Here is a 14649-nt window from a genome sequence, read left to right on the forward strand (position 1 = left end):
GTGACAAGCTTTCCCTTCTCCAGTGCAGTAAATATGTACCAGACACTCTGTATGATTTTGTCAACTGGTGTGTTAGTTCTGATGCTTTCAGAAAAGTGCAGAGCTGTAATGAGATCAGGGCAAAAGGTTATAACACTTAGATTATCCTTTAGAGCTGGGTCCTCATTACAGCTCTGCACTTTTCTGAAAGCATCAGAACTAACACACCAGTTGACAAAATCATACAGAGTGTCTGGTACATATTTACTGCACTGGAGAAGGGAAAGCTTGTCACTTCCTATGTAGAATTGAGGCTCAATGCTAACCTCTTCCATACTTTTCCTTAGTATACCTGCAGCCTTGTGTAGGATTTGAGTGTCAGTGAGAGTCTCTGTTCTCTGTGGAGGCATTGGCTCTCTGTCTTCTGCTAGTTTTTCTCTGAGGACGGAAGCTTCTTTCATTGCATGACCAACAGTAATGGCACTAGAACAGATCAGATCAGATTTTCCAGGACGTTCAATGAAAATCAGCTTATCTCCATAATGCCGCCTCAACTTTTCTTTAAGTTTCCGTGATTTACACATTGCTCGTCCTTCAGCTGTACTCAGTTTTCCACTATAGCTCTCAGTTACAGCATTCAGTGTTGTGACAGTCATATCCTTTGAAAAAACTGTCTTAGTTAATTCTTCAGTTAGTTCAGTGAAAGCTCTTTCATGTTCGTTTAACTTCTTTTCTGACAGATATTTATTTCTGGCTGCTGAAATGTTTCTTTCTGAAATGTAGTGTCCAAGACAGCTTCTGTGATACTTGGCATCATAAGCAAATAAATCTGGATGGGTGAGCATACGATGATGTACTTTTTCATCATGCCTCTCTGAAGCTGCACTGAGGACCTTTGACCTTGTGCTTTCACCTCTACCAGTACTTATATGCGTCAGGCCTTCTCCCTTTGTGGCTTTCTGTCTGCAAATGAAACACTGGGGGCGAATGTCAAATCCAGTTTCTCTGGTCAGTCATTTCTGTGTACTGATCCTTGGCTGGTTCTTGCTCACTGGCCGTAGGCTTATAGTTATGTGCATTGGAATAACTGGCCCTACATGATCTGTGATATGAAACCTTAACCTTGAAGGACAGTATGTCGTCAGAGTGGGGGGATAGTCGCTTGTGGACCTCATCACCTCGTTCCTCAGCAGCCTTAAGTATTGTTTTGAGTCCTTGCAAGGTGGGGTTCTTGACATGTGGATTATTCTTATCTCCTTGTAGGGCACTTTCACATATTAAACACAGCTTTTCGTCCAGTGTCTGTGAATGTGGCTGGCTTCCTGACTGCGCTGGCTCTGTTGGCTCCATTATTACAGTAAACTCTGGAAAATATGGAAAATACAGTAGTTTTATGTGGCCAATTTTGGCCCAAGCCTCTCTCCATCATAAACATACACACGCTCACACACACACACACAACTGCTAACTCATGCTAGCCTCTGTCAGCCTAGATCAGAACACCTGCCAGTGACTTACAACTTCCAATCTATCTTGCAAATAAAACAAACTATTCTTTAATCTAAAAATATGAAGGAATATGTCATTTGCACATTTGTCTTACCTGTTATTTGCCATTAGGTTGGTGGTTCCTTTGTTTCCAGCGCATTTCATGTTTCTCCTCAGCAGAGCTGTATGTTGTGATTTAAAATAACTGACCATCAGTAGCCCCCCCACACTGACTGTTACTGTTTACTGTAAGTGTACTGTAAGTGTGCAGCACTTGTCTGTATTCAGAGCCTTATAATTCCCAGCTAAATTAATTTATTAATACACTTTCTGTTTGAGTGTGTAGAACAGATTGTTCTGACTACTGAAATTGTAAATCTGATCAAAATAGATTTCCATTAATAAATGACGTGGTTTTATGTTGCCCTTCCCTATTCGAAGAATGAATCTCTTCTCCTGGATAAAACTTCCCATAACTTGCCACTCATAAAACTCATGTTTAAGGTCTTGACAGGACTGTATTATACACATCTCAACCTTTCAATCACCTGGTCTTTTCTTCCCCAAGTGTGATGACCATCAGAATAAGCATTCTTAACTTATAGGCTATGCCACCCATTCCTCATTTGGAATGACCTAATTTGGCTGTTTTTAGAGAAGGGGTTTACCTATAGAAACCTCATTTACAACAAAACTGTACTAGGTATCTCCAAACAACCAATGGTTATTTTTCAAAAACACCTTAGACAATACAGTAACAGTGTATTTGACAGGACTTTATGATTTTCTGTTAAATAAGAGAAAAGTAAAGAAGCCCTCTTTTCTTATTATCACAAAAATGCAATTTCCGCCTAAATTAAAGCCATGTTTTCAGGGTTATATTTCAGGATTTTAAAGTGAATTACTTTCTGACTCTTTTGTGATGTAGGGCAGACACTTGTTTTATACTTCAGCAAATATTATGAGGAAAGGAGTGAGCATTCTCAAGAAATTGGCTTTTGTCATATTTCCATCCGAACTGGCCTGATTTGTCCCTTTTTCAGAGATTGGGGTAGTTGTAAAGAATGCCCCCCAAAAATAATTTTGCCCCAAAATAAAAGTTGAAGACAATCCATTTCATGAATGGGAGACCCTGAAGATTTAAAAAAACATTGTTGTGTTTTGTTCTACCTCGGGTAGGGGTACCTCAAAATCTGAGGCCCCTGCTGCTAGACTATAAGTGGAGTGTGCATGGGTGTGCGTATCCATGAGTGTCCATGAGAATCTTCTTCCTCCTCTTCAAGTGAGAACAGAGAATGTCACGCCCTGCGAAATCCCACAAGAGGGCAACAGGAGGGAGAAAGGTCCAGCTGCAGGCTTGAGCGCAGCAGTTTTAGGACGCAGTTTTACGACTGCAGAAATAGTACCCTTCATTTTTCGCAAATGTGCCACCCAGTGACTTGGAGTAGTACTTGCAGTAGTGCTAGGCAGCAGTCCGCATATGTGCGTAATGACAAAATGAACAATATGAAGCCACGTGGGATTTTGTAATATTAATGTTAATGTTAAGCTGACAATATTGGTATTAAGGGTAGGGCACTAATGTCGATGTAAACTTGAGCTAGCTAACATTAGCCTAATTGGACTGTTAGCTAGCTAGCGCTAGCTGGCTTGTAGCCCTGCAAAATGAACTATTAGCCCAACATTAGTTTTCTGTTATATTTCGATTGCCTTATTTATGTCTGTGGAATCATCTAAGAATATTCAATTTGACTAATTAGGCACTCTCGTTTGTAGGTGCACATCACCATTCAAGTTGAAAAATCTTTGCCAGATCTACAAAGATGCACCACCCGTTGCCAGCAGTTTCACTGCCCTTTCTGCGATCCATCCTCATTCACACCAACAAAGTTGAGCAAGGTGAAAAGTCACTTGGAGGGCCATTTCAACCGGGCAGTTTTCCATGAAGGTAAGGCTGGCCAACATTCTCTCTGGAATGTAAATGGATGTAGCCTACAGTACAGTAGAGACCAATTCCATTTGAGCAATGAATCAAAACGAACTCTTTGTGAAGTGTTTGCAATAGTATCCAGGCCCATATGATTCAGATGCTGTGTTGCCTATAGAAGGTTTTCACAGCCTACAATCAGTCAGCTATGTTGGAGGTTTTAGGCTACAAGTAGATTACTAACTAGATAGATCTATCAGGATATACCTTTTCCCAGCAGCTATTTTGACATGTCATACATAAACACAGGTGTAATTGGTGACACTTATTAAGGTCCCTTTCTATTTAGTGTTTCCATATCATTTCTGTGACCCAGTATGCCAAATATCAAGGCCCTGGCTCACCTAAACCCAAATGGAACAGGGCCATAATTAATGTTATCAATTACACCTGTGTTTACCCTACTTTGACATGTCAAAATGACTGCTGGGAAATGGGTCCATTCTAATTATCTAACTAACCATCTAACCACCTAACTAACCATCTAACCATCTAGCTAACCATCTAGCTAGCTAGCTATATATGGTAGCCTAAAATCTCCAATATGGCTGACTAATTGTAGGCCTTGAAACCCCTCTATTCAATTAATAAATGGTCACAGAATAATATTACAATTCTTTGCTCTGTTATAGAGTATACCATTAACAGATGTGGGTTACAATGTAAACCACAGCTCCATTATTGCTGCATCTACTGCTGGTCAATACTGATATGTTGGGTGGACTTTATCAAGCACCTTGCTTTGTGCAAACAAAGCACATAATCCCAGATGCAACGACCACCGCTGTAGCAACCACCACTACCACCGCCATGACCGCCACTGCTGCAACTGCCACTGCTACTGCAGCAACTGCCACTGTTGCGACCACCACTGCTACTGCAGTGACAGTTACTGTTGCGACCACCGCTGCTGCGACACCTCTGCTGTGTGTAATGGATATATATAAATATATACAGTACAGGCCAAAAGTTTGGACACACCTTCTCATTCAATGCGTTTTCTTTATTTTCATGACTATTTACATTGTAGATTCTCACTGAAGGCATCAAAACTATGAATGAACACATGTGGAGTTATGTACTTAACAAAAAAAGGTGAAATAACTGAAAACATGTTTTATATTCTAGTTTCTTCAAAATAGCCACCCTTTGCTCTGATTACTGCTTTGCACACTCTTGGCATTCTCTCCATGAGCTTCAAGAGGTAGTCACCTGAAATGGTTTTCCAACAGTCTTGAAGGAGTTCCCAGAGGTGTTTAGCACTTGTTGGCCCCTTTGCCTTCACTCTGCGGTCCAGCTCACCCCAAACCATCTCGATTGGGTTCAGGTCCGGTGACTGTGGAGGCCAGGTCATCTGCCGCAGCACTCCATCACTCTCCTTCTTGGTCAAATAGCCCTTACACAGCCTGGAGGTGTGTTTGGGGTCATTGTCCTGTTGAAAATAAATGATCGTCCAACTAAACGCAAACCGGATGGGATGGCATGTCGCTGCAGGATGCTGTGGTAGCCATGCTGGTTCATTGTGCCTTCAATTTTGAATAAATCCCCAACAGTGTCACCAGCAAAACACCCCCACACCATCACACCTCCTCCTCCATGCTTCACAGTGGGAACTAGGCATGTGGAATCCATCCGTTCACCTTTTCTGCGTCTCACAAAGACACGGTGGTTGGAACCAAAGATCTCAAATTTGGACTCATCAGACCAAAGCACAGATTTCCACTGGTCTAATGTCCATTCCTTGTGTTTCTTGGTCCAAACAAATCTCTTCTGCTTGTTGCCTCTCCTTAGTAGTGGTTTCCTAGCAGCTATTTGACCATGAAGGCCTGATTCGCGCAGTCTCCTCTTAACAGTTGTTCTAGAGATGGGTCTGCTGCTAGAACTCTGTGTGGCATTCATCTGCTCTCTGATCTGAGCTGCTATTAACTTGCGATTTCTGAGGCTGGTGACTCGGATGAACTTATCCTCAGAAGCAGAGGTGACTCTTGGTCTTCCTTTCCTGGGTCGGTCCTCATGTGTGCCAGTTTCGTTGTAGCGCTTGATGGTTTTTGCGACTCCACTTGGGGACACATTTAAAGTTTTTGCAATTTTCCGGACTGACTGACCTTCATTTCTTAAAGTAATGATGGCCACTCGTTTTTCTTTAGTTAGCTGATTGGTTCTTGCCATAATATGAATTTTAACAGTTTTCCAATAGGGCTGTTGGCTGTGTATTAACCTGACTTCTGCACAACACAACTGATGGTCCCAACCCCATTGATAAAGCAAGAAATTCCACTAATTAACCCTGATAAGGCACACCTGTGAAGTGGAAACCATTTCAGGTGACTACCTCTTGAAGCTCATGGAGAGAATGCCAAGAGTGTGCAAAGCAGTAATCAGAGCAAAGGGTGGCTATTTTGAAGAAACTAGAATATAAAACATGTTTTCAGTTATTTCACCTTTTTTTGTTAAGTACATAACTCCACCTGTGTTCATTCATAGTTTTGATGCCTTCAGTGAGAATCTACAATGTAAATAGTCATGAAAATAAAGAAAACGCATTGAATGAGAAGGTGTGTCCAAACTTTTGGCCTGTACTGTATATATATATATATATATATATATACATAACTATATATATATATAGTTATGTATATATATATATATATATATATATATACATATACATAAATATTTGTAATGCAAATTAAAAGTGCATCATAAAGTTGGGATAAAGTTTTCTCCAAATTAATAGAACTTGTTGGTTCTTTTTTTTTGTCTCAATCATGTAATAATAATCATCATAATCATAATTTGTATTTGTATTCACCTTATTTTTCACAGAAACACGGAGGCAAAACAGAACACAGCCAGCTTCCGTTTTTTTGTGCGACACTTCCGGTCCAGCACTCTTGACCAGTGTAAATGGGAATCGCGTTTTTGTTTACCTTGTTGAGTTTAGCTATATATATATATATCTCACATTTTTCATGTCACTATATCACCGTTTAGACTAATTTTGTTTTTTTTGTTTGTTTGTTTGTAAAGTCTATAAACACAATGATTGAACAAACATTACTATTGCTGTGTGCACGTTTTGTAATTAATAACATGGTTAACGTAGATTAGCTGGCTAACCATTCGCTGTTAGCCTTTAGCCAATAGCAGTGTCTGTAACTCAGTAACTCAATAAACGGTCCGTGAAAAAAATATTTTTTCCAGCGGATGTCTTAGTTACAACATGATTGAGTTAACTGGAGTAGTTTCATGTCGTATCCGACAACGGGAGGCTTTTAACAGATGACGTGCTGATGTTTGCTTTGCTGCTGCTGTTAGCTGTCCCTGTCAGCTGCAGCCACTGATGCTTTCCAGACATCGTGATTTCCCAAAATTGAATAAATACCACACATAGCAACACAAAACTGCTTTGCTAGCTCAATCATGTTGTAACGGCTGGATGGTTGATGCGTACATGCTGATTCGGGTGCTATCAGAGCCGATCCGCGCATCACTATGGCTTAATAATCAACTCGGTCAATAAAAACAACCCGTCCTGTGTTAGGAGTGTCACCTCGCCTTGTTAGTTAAGTTACTTTTTGATTCTCACATTTATCTTTGTTTCTTGTTATGTTGAAACTCACCTGTTGTCTCATTTCAGGTCCTTCACTTCCTGCCCTTGTGTTTTCCCACCTGTGTGATTACCTGCCCCGCCCCTAATGTGTTGCACCTGTGTCTCATAGTCTCCCCTCCCTATAGAGTATTTAGTCTGCTTGTTTTCTCCCCTCTGTGCCAGTTCGTCTTGTTCCTTTGTGACAGCATTTCAGCGTTTTTTCCTTGTGAGTCTTCAGTGTTTTTTGACCACTTGCTACCCTTTTTTGACCCTGCTTTTTGCCTGCCGTCTCTGTACCTTTGCCTCTGCTGTTTGACCTCCTGTGTACTGACTTTGGCAAGATTAAAGGACAAGTCTGTGTATTCCACTGTGCACGAGTCTGCATACGTCAGTCTTTACAAGGAGTGTATGTCGCTGAAAGAAAGAAAGAGAGAAAGAAAAGCAACGTACACCTCACATATTTATTTCTCACAGTTGCGCACACGTTTGGCTGGCATGCAGGAGCACGGTCTGTGTGTCGAGGGTGCGAGCCGCAGCTACAGCTGCTCAGGTAGACAGGCTGTGTAGTGCGGTGTGTTTTTTCGCTGATTCGGTTCTGCAGGTTCTCTGCTGATACACTGGAGATGGGGATCAAGCAGTTTGTCTCACTCAGGATAGATTGTGCTTTTTTTGGTTCATAGTTTTTGATTGACATGCGATTTATTCGCATTTAGAGGGAATTATTTTTACCGGCAATTACCAGATAACAGAAACATGAGCACAGTTTTCTCAGTGCCGTAGAATATAACAGAGTCGGGACAACGGAAGTCCAAAATGCTTGTGCGTCACGTGACTCATGTAGACTCCCGGAAGTTACTGGCGGGCCATTTAAATACATAATACTGAGAGACAGAACTCTGATTTTTGGTAAGTAGCTGTCAATAACTACATTGATTTATAATATATGTGTACGCCATAAACAGTTACATCTTTATGTTGTTTTTTTTAAAGTAAAATGTGCTAATATTTGAGGATTAGTGTTAGTTTACAGTTAGGTAACACTCTATTAATCCCAACCTTGGAAATTCACGTTACAGCAGCTCAGAGCTCAGAGCAGAGGTAATCGAAAAAGGATAAAATATTTTCTATTATTTTCATTATGTCTAATTTGTATTTAAAAAATATTTTATCCTTTTTCTATTACCTCTGCTCTGAGCTCTACTTTTCACTGAAACAGATACTGTATGCTCATGATTAATAGCTGCACAGGATGAGTGTAATATACCTGATGTGTAGTATTTTTACTGTAAAAATATGGGAATGTATAGATATCCCACAGGAAGTGGCAAAATATTGCACTCAGGAATATTACACAGTATATACATAGTGCACAGTTTGAATATAAGGGATGTGGATAAGGATATGTATTTATATATGTATACAGGCCAGTATACGTATATTAATGACATAGCATAATTATGTGATAGAAATGTATCATTACACAGTATAACTATGTGTAATGTGTATATAAGATATATTGTCTGCCTTGTTTAAATATGTTAGTTGTTTCCTTACCTTGGTGAAATAGCATGTTGCTTTTATTGCTTTAAATTATGTTTTCAATTCTGTCCTTAGTCTTGTATGGTTGTCAAGAGTAATCACATCCTAACATTTATTGATAATGTAATGATTCTAATGATTTATAACTAATGTTATCTTAATTACTTTCACAGACAACAGGTGACTACCAATGACTGTCAAGTGACAGCACAATGGGTCACTGGGCTAGCAGCAGCAGCAGCAGTTTATAGACAAATATATTTTATGTATCTTTGTCTTTTTACTATGTACATATTTACTATAACAAATTAATTTTTTAATAAACTCAGAAACATGACTTGGATGTCAAGCAGTTTGTCTGTGCCCTTCCTCTGTGTTGTCCTCTCAGTCTCCACCATGGTGCTGTGGGGATGTTCCAGTCATTTAGAGAGAGAGGTACGCATGCACAATTTCTTTATTGGCACAGAGGGCTCTAGTTTCGCAGACCGGGCACAGCAGGGACGCAGCGCACCTGCGCTTTGCCAACTGGGTGTGGCCAGGCGGATTTTGTAAGTTTGGCACACCGTGCGCCTGGCGAAGCTATTCCTCTTTCCCACCTCCGTCCCTCCTACCGGCGCAAGTTGGAAAGAGGTAGGAGAGAAGGCGTGGAGTGGGTTTTACACACATCACACCAATCAAATGAGCCCCTCTCCTTGCCCTTCAATGCACCGCGCGAAGGTGTAATGAGAGTTTACTTAATTCGCCATGGCAGAAGAGAGCAGCAGCGTCAGACGGCCAAACTCCTCCCAGGAGGAAACTGATGTTTTGGTCCGGGAGGTCCAAGTTTGCAGTGTCCAAATATACGGAACTGTGAGCAGACCTCCATGGGCTGATGATGCAAAGGTAGCCTGGGAGGAGGTCACCACAATTGTAAATCAATGTTGCGTTTCTCTCGTGCGCGCGCAGTCTCTCTTGTGTTAACTCATTAGTTTACAGGCTGTGTTAATCAAATCAGGTTCGGTTTCCATTACGCGTGCCAACGTACAAACAGCGCCAATCCCCTTTGATCTGACATCAGATGTGACGGGACAGTCGATATAGAGATACATTTATGTGCTGATTGCAGATAGTTGCAATGCAAAGTGGGTTTTTTTTGGGTATTTATTGCATTATTAATTTGCATGATATTCTGGAAACCTGCCTGTGAGGTTTTGGTGACGTGTGCGCACTGTCCGCCGGTCAGCCAAACTTTGGCTTACACCTGCTGCGCTCCCCCTGCGCTGACAGTAGACCTGGTTTCAGATGGCGAGCTTTTAGCACACCTTCGGCGAAGCCTTTTGGCACGAAACTGTCACTGCGCCAAGCTGGATCTGTCGACACCTCCCCCTGCTGCGCCGCCACACCCATCTCAGCGCACCTCAGTCTGCCAAACTACCAAACTGAGCGCGCCTCGGGTTGCACTGCTCGAAACTAGCTCTGCGCAGGGTTCGCCACCCTGCGCCACCTGAGCTGCGCCGGGAAAGCCCAGAGATGAGTTTTTTTTTTTTTTTGGCTTAATTCAGCAGGAATAACCTGAGACTCACTGCAGACTACAACAACAAAAATATGTAAGGTTATCATTCTGAAATACTGCATTAGCACATTTCAACAAACAAAGACCACACTACTGGGAAGCTCAGCATTTGGTTTATTAAAAATAAGGAACAGGGAAAGGCTTGCAAAACCCACAGAGGTGAGACTCAGGGTAAGGGGAGCCAAGCCAATTTGCTTTTGTTGTGCTAACCTCAGCATTTGCCTACTGTGTTTCATATGACTGGCTCTCAAATATTCATCTATTCCCTATCTCAAAAGTTATCAGACTTTGATCCTGTGTCTGGTCGTCCCTGTGTCCACAGTTATCTCTTTATTTGAAAAGGTCTAGGCTATTTAATTGTTTCATTTCATCACACTGTTATTTATATAAGCAGGTGATTTTAATACAAAGTTGTAACCACTGCATGTGAATGCGTGAATCGGTCAGATCTGCACTCCAGAGGAGAGCCTTCATTAGACTATGCAATATCGCCCGCTACTGGATTTGTAAGTCAATGAACTGTAATTAAAGCTCTCTGTGCTTTAATTGTAATAACTGGTAATATGCAATGTATTACGTTTTCAAAGTAACTTGCCCAACACTGTATATCATGTTATATATTCAATATAATTACTTATATAATTAATATAAAATGCAGTATAATACATATTAAGTATGATTCCTTATCTCTGGAACTACTTGAAACACACCTTGTTAAGTTTTAAGTCTCACCAAGGTCGACTCAGCACTTATCTGCAGCCCTCTCTCACACAGTGGTCCTGCAGCATCACTGCTCCTCCACCACCCAGTGCTCCTACAGTAGGTTACAAATATACAAGATTACATATTTAGCATGATCATATGTATAACACAGTAGTATACATACATACATACATTTGGTATTTAGAATAATTCCCCATTTAGCCTGGTATGTTTCATTTATCAAAATTACTTATCTTGTGTTTTAAATCTCATTCAGGTCCTCAAACTTCCCTCTCACTTAGCTATCAATGTAATATCAGCTGAGCTGTAACATATTATAGACAGGTATACTCAACAGAATCACAAAGCCTAAAAACAGACCATAAGTTACATTTTTGTTTAATTTCACCTCCACCAATTCAATTCAATTCAATTTTTATTTATAAAGCTCAATATCACAAATCACAATTTGCCTCACAGGGCTTTACAGCATACGACATCCCTCTGTCCTTATGACCCTCACAGCGGATAAGGAAAAACTCCCCAAAAAAACCCTTTAACGGGGAAAAAACGGTAGAAACCTCAGGAAGAGCAACTGAGGAGGGATCCCTCTTCCAGGACGGACAGACGTGCAATAGATGTCGTACAGAACAGATCAGCATAACAAATTAACAGTAATCCACATGACACAATGAGAGAGAGAGAGAGAGAGAGATGCAGGTAATGACAGTAGCTTACAACAACATTATTGAAAGTAATAATATTATAGTTATAGTTCTGGCTACTGCGGTACAATATGTTGAAAGTATGTATTAATATCTGGCAGTATACATGTGTGACAATAGTCATATGTGTATAATAACAGTAGAAGTATGACTAATGACTAATGATGGCAGCAGCAGCAGGAGGCATCTGGCAGGACCACGGCAGCAGCACAGCCACACACGTCATGGTGTCCAGGCACCACTGCGACCTGAGAGACAGTGGAGCACAAAGGCTCCGGAGAAGAAGCCGAGTTAGTGACATCCAGAATGGCTGAGTTAGCAAGATGCAGTAATAGAATACGAGAGAGAGAGAGAGAGAGAGAGAGAGAGAGAGAGAGAGAGAGAGAAGGTGCCCAGTGTTATAGGGGGGTCCTCCAGACTAGGCCTAAGTCAGTTTAACTAGGGGCTGGTACAGGGCAAGCCTGCACCAGCCCTAACTATAAGCTTTATCAAAGAGGAAAGTCTTAAGTCTAGTCTTAAATGTGGAGACGGTGTCTGCCTCCCGGACCGTAACAGGAAGATGATTCCACAGGAGAGGAGCCTGATAGCTGAAGGCTCTGGCTCCTGATCTACTGTTGGAGACTTTAGGGACCACGAGTAACCCTGCGTTCTCAGAGCGCAGAGTTCTGGTGGGATAATAAGGCACTATTAGCTCTCTAAGATATGAGCTTGACCATTTAGAGCTTTATAAGTTAACAGTAGGATTTTAAATTCAATTCTGGATTTTACAGGAGCCAGTGCAGAGAAGCTAAAACAGGAGAAATATGATCTCGTTTCTTAGTTCCTGTTAGTACACGTGCTGCTGCATTCTGAATTAGCTGGAGAGTTTTTAAGGACTTACTAGAGCTACCTGATAATAGAGAGTTACAGTAGTCCAGCCTTGAGGTAACAAAAGCGTGGACCAATTTTTCTGCATCTTTTCGGGTCAGGATAGGCCTAATTTTCGCAATATTACGCAGATGAAAAAATGCAGTCCGTGAGGTTTGTTTTAAATGAGAATTAAAAGACAAATCTTGATCAAATATTACTCTGAGGTTTCTTACGGTAGTGCTAGAGGCCAGAGCAATGCCATCTAGAGAAACTATGTCATCAGATAAAGACTCTCTGAGTTGTTGAGGGCCAAGACCAATCACTTCAGTTTTGTCTGAATTTAACATCAGGAAATTGGTGCTCATCCAGGTTTTTATGTCTTTAAGGCAGTTATGGAGTTTAGTTAATTGATTACTTTCTTCTGGCTTTATCAATAAATACAACTGTGTATCATCCGCATAACAATGGAAATTTATAGAGTGATTTCTAATGATGTTACCTAAAGGAAGCATATATAGAATAAATAGGATTGGTCCGAGCACAGAACCTTGCGGAACTCCAAAACAAACTTTGGTACGTAAGGACGATTCATTATGAACGTGAACAAACTGAAAACGATCAGATAAATAAGATTTAAACCAGCTCAGTGCAGAACCTTTTAGGCCAATTAAGTGATCCAGTCTCTGCAGTAGAATTTGATGGTCAATTGTGTCAAACGGCGCACTAAGATCTAATAAAACAAGTACAGAGACAAGTCCTTTGTCTGAAGCAATCAGAAGGTCATGGTCACCACTCAACAATCAGACAGCAATGTCATATTTAACTGAGCTAATGATCAATAATCGCAAAAAATCAGGACTGGAAGCACTCTAACTTCCCAATGTTAGATAAAATGGTTTAGGAGAAGACAATTTAAAACTAACAGGCTGTTCATGGTTAGCATTACCTGTATGGTGTGTACAGTATGTACAGTGTCCTAGCCTAATCCTAAAGCCTTTTAACATTACATAAATCTACTAATTTAATGGGAGATAATCCACTAACAAGCTTTAATGCACATGTTAATTTAGATGAGTTGTGCTGATAATGTAAAATTTGAGTCTTTGGACATCTTACCCGTTAAAAGTACATCACAGCCAGTCTTTTCTGCTGTAACTCCATTGTGCTGCTAGCATGTGCCGCTTACTTACGGGAACTATTGAGAGGCTCCGCGAACCACCATTGCTGTGAAAAAAATGGCCCATTAGAGTGAATGGAGATGACGGGACTCTATTCAAGGGCTCTGAGTTATCTATATAAAATACAAAGACTAACTAACTAACTAACTAACTGGGGGGGGTGTGTGCGAAAAATGAAGGGTCGTATTTCTGCGGTCCTAAAACTGAGGTCCTGATACTGCTGCTACTGCAAGCCTGCAGCTGGATACTATTGACAGGAGGGGACAGACATACACACACACACACACACACACACACACACATACAGGTATGGGCGGATTATGAGGACACTTTTCCCATACCAGCTCAGTCATGGTTTATGGGGACCCACCTTTCCCTTTGTCCCAGAGAGATGCAAGAAAGATTAAAATGGTCCAAAAAAATTTAGAAATGTTTCTGTCTACTTAGAATTAAATTATTGTCAAAGAATCTGAAGATATGAAAACCTGACATTTTACGGACTATGAGGACGGGGCGGGAGAAGGCGTTTCCTGACCCCACACTTGTTTGTTGGGACATTACCCACACACACACACAATCAGAGCAAAACCCTTGATTATGAGGACAACACTGGTTTAACTGTACATTATCCACACACACACAATCAGAGCAAAACCCTGGATTATGAGGACAACACTGGTTTAACTGTACATGACCCACACACACACACACACAATCAGAGCAAAACCCTTGATTATGAGGACAACACTGGTTTAACTGTACATTACCCACACACACATACACAATCAGAGCAAAACCCTGGATTATGAGGACAACACTGGTTTAACTGTACATGACCCACACACACATACACAATCAGAGCAAAACCCTGGATTATGAGGACAACACTGCCTTAACTGTACATGACCCACACACACACACACAATCAGAGCAAAACCCTGGATTATGAGGACAACACTGGTTTAACTGTACATTACCCACACACACACATACACAATCAGAGCAAAACCCTGGATTATGAGGACAACACTGGTTTAACTGTACATTACCCACACACA

Source organism: Epinephelus fuscoguttatus, linkage group LG21 (genome assembly GCF_011397635.1).
Source record: "Epinephelus fuscoguttatus linkage group LG21, E.fuscoguttatus.final_Chr_v1".
Taxonomy (NCBI): domain Eukaryota; kingdom Metazoa; phylum Chordata; class Actinopteri; order Perciformes; family Serranidae; genus Epinephelus; species Epinephelus fuscoguttatus.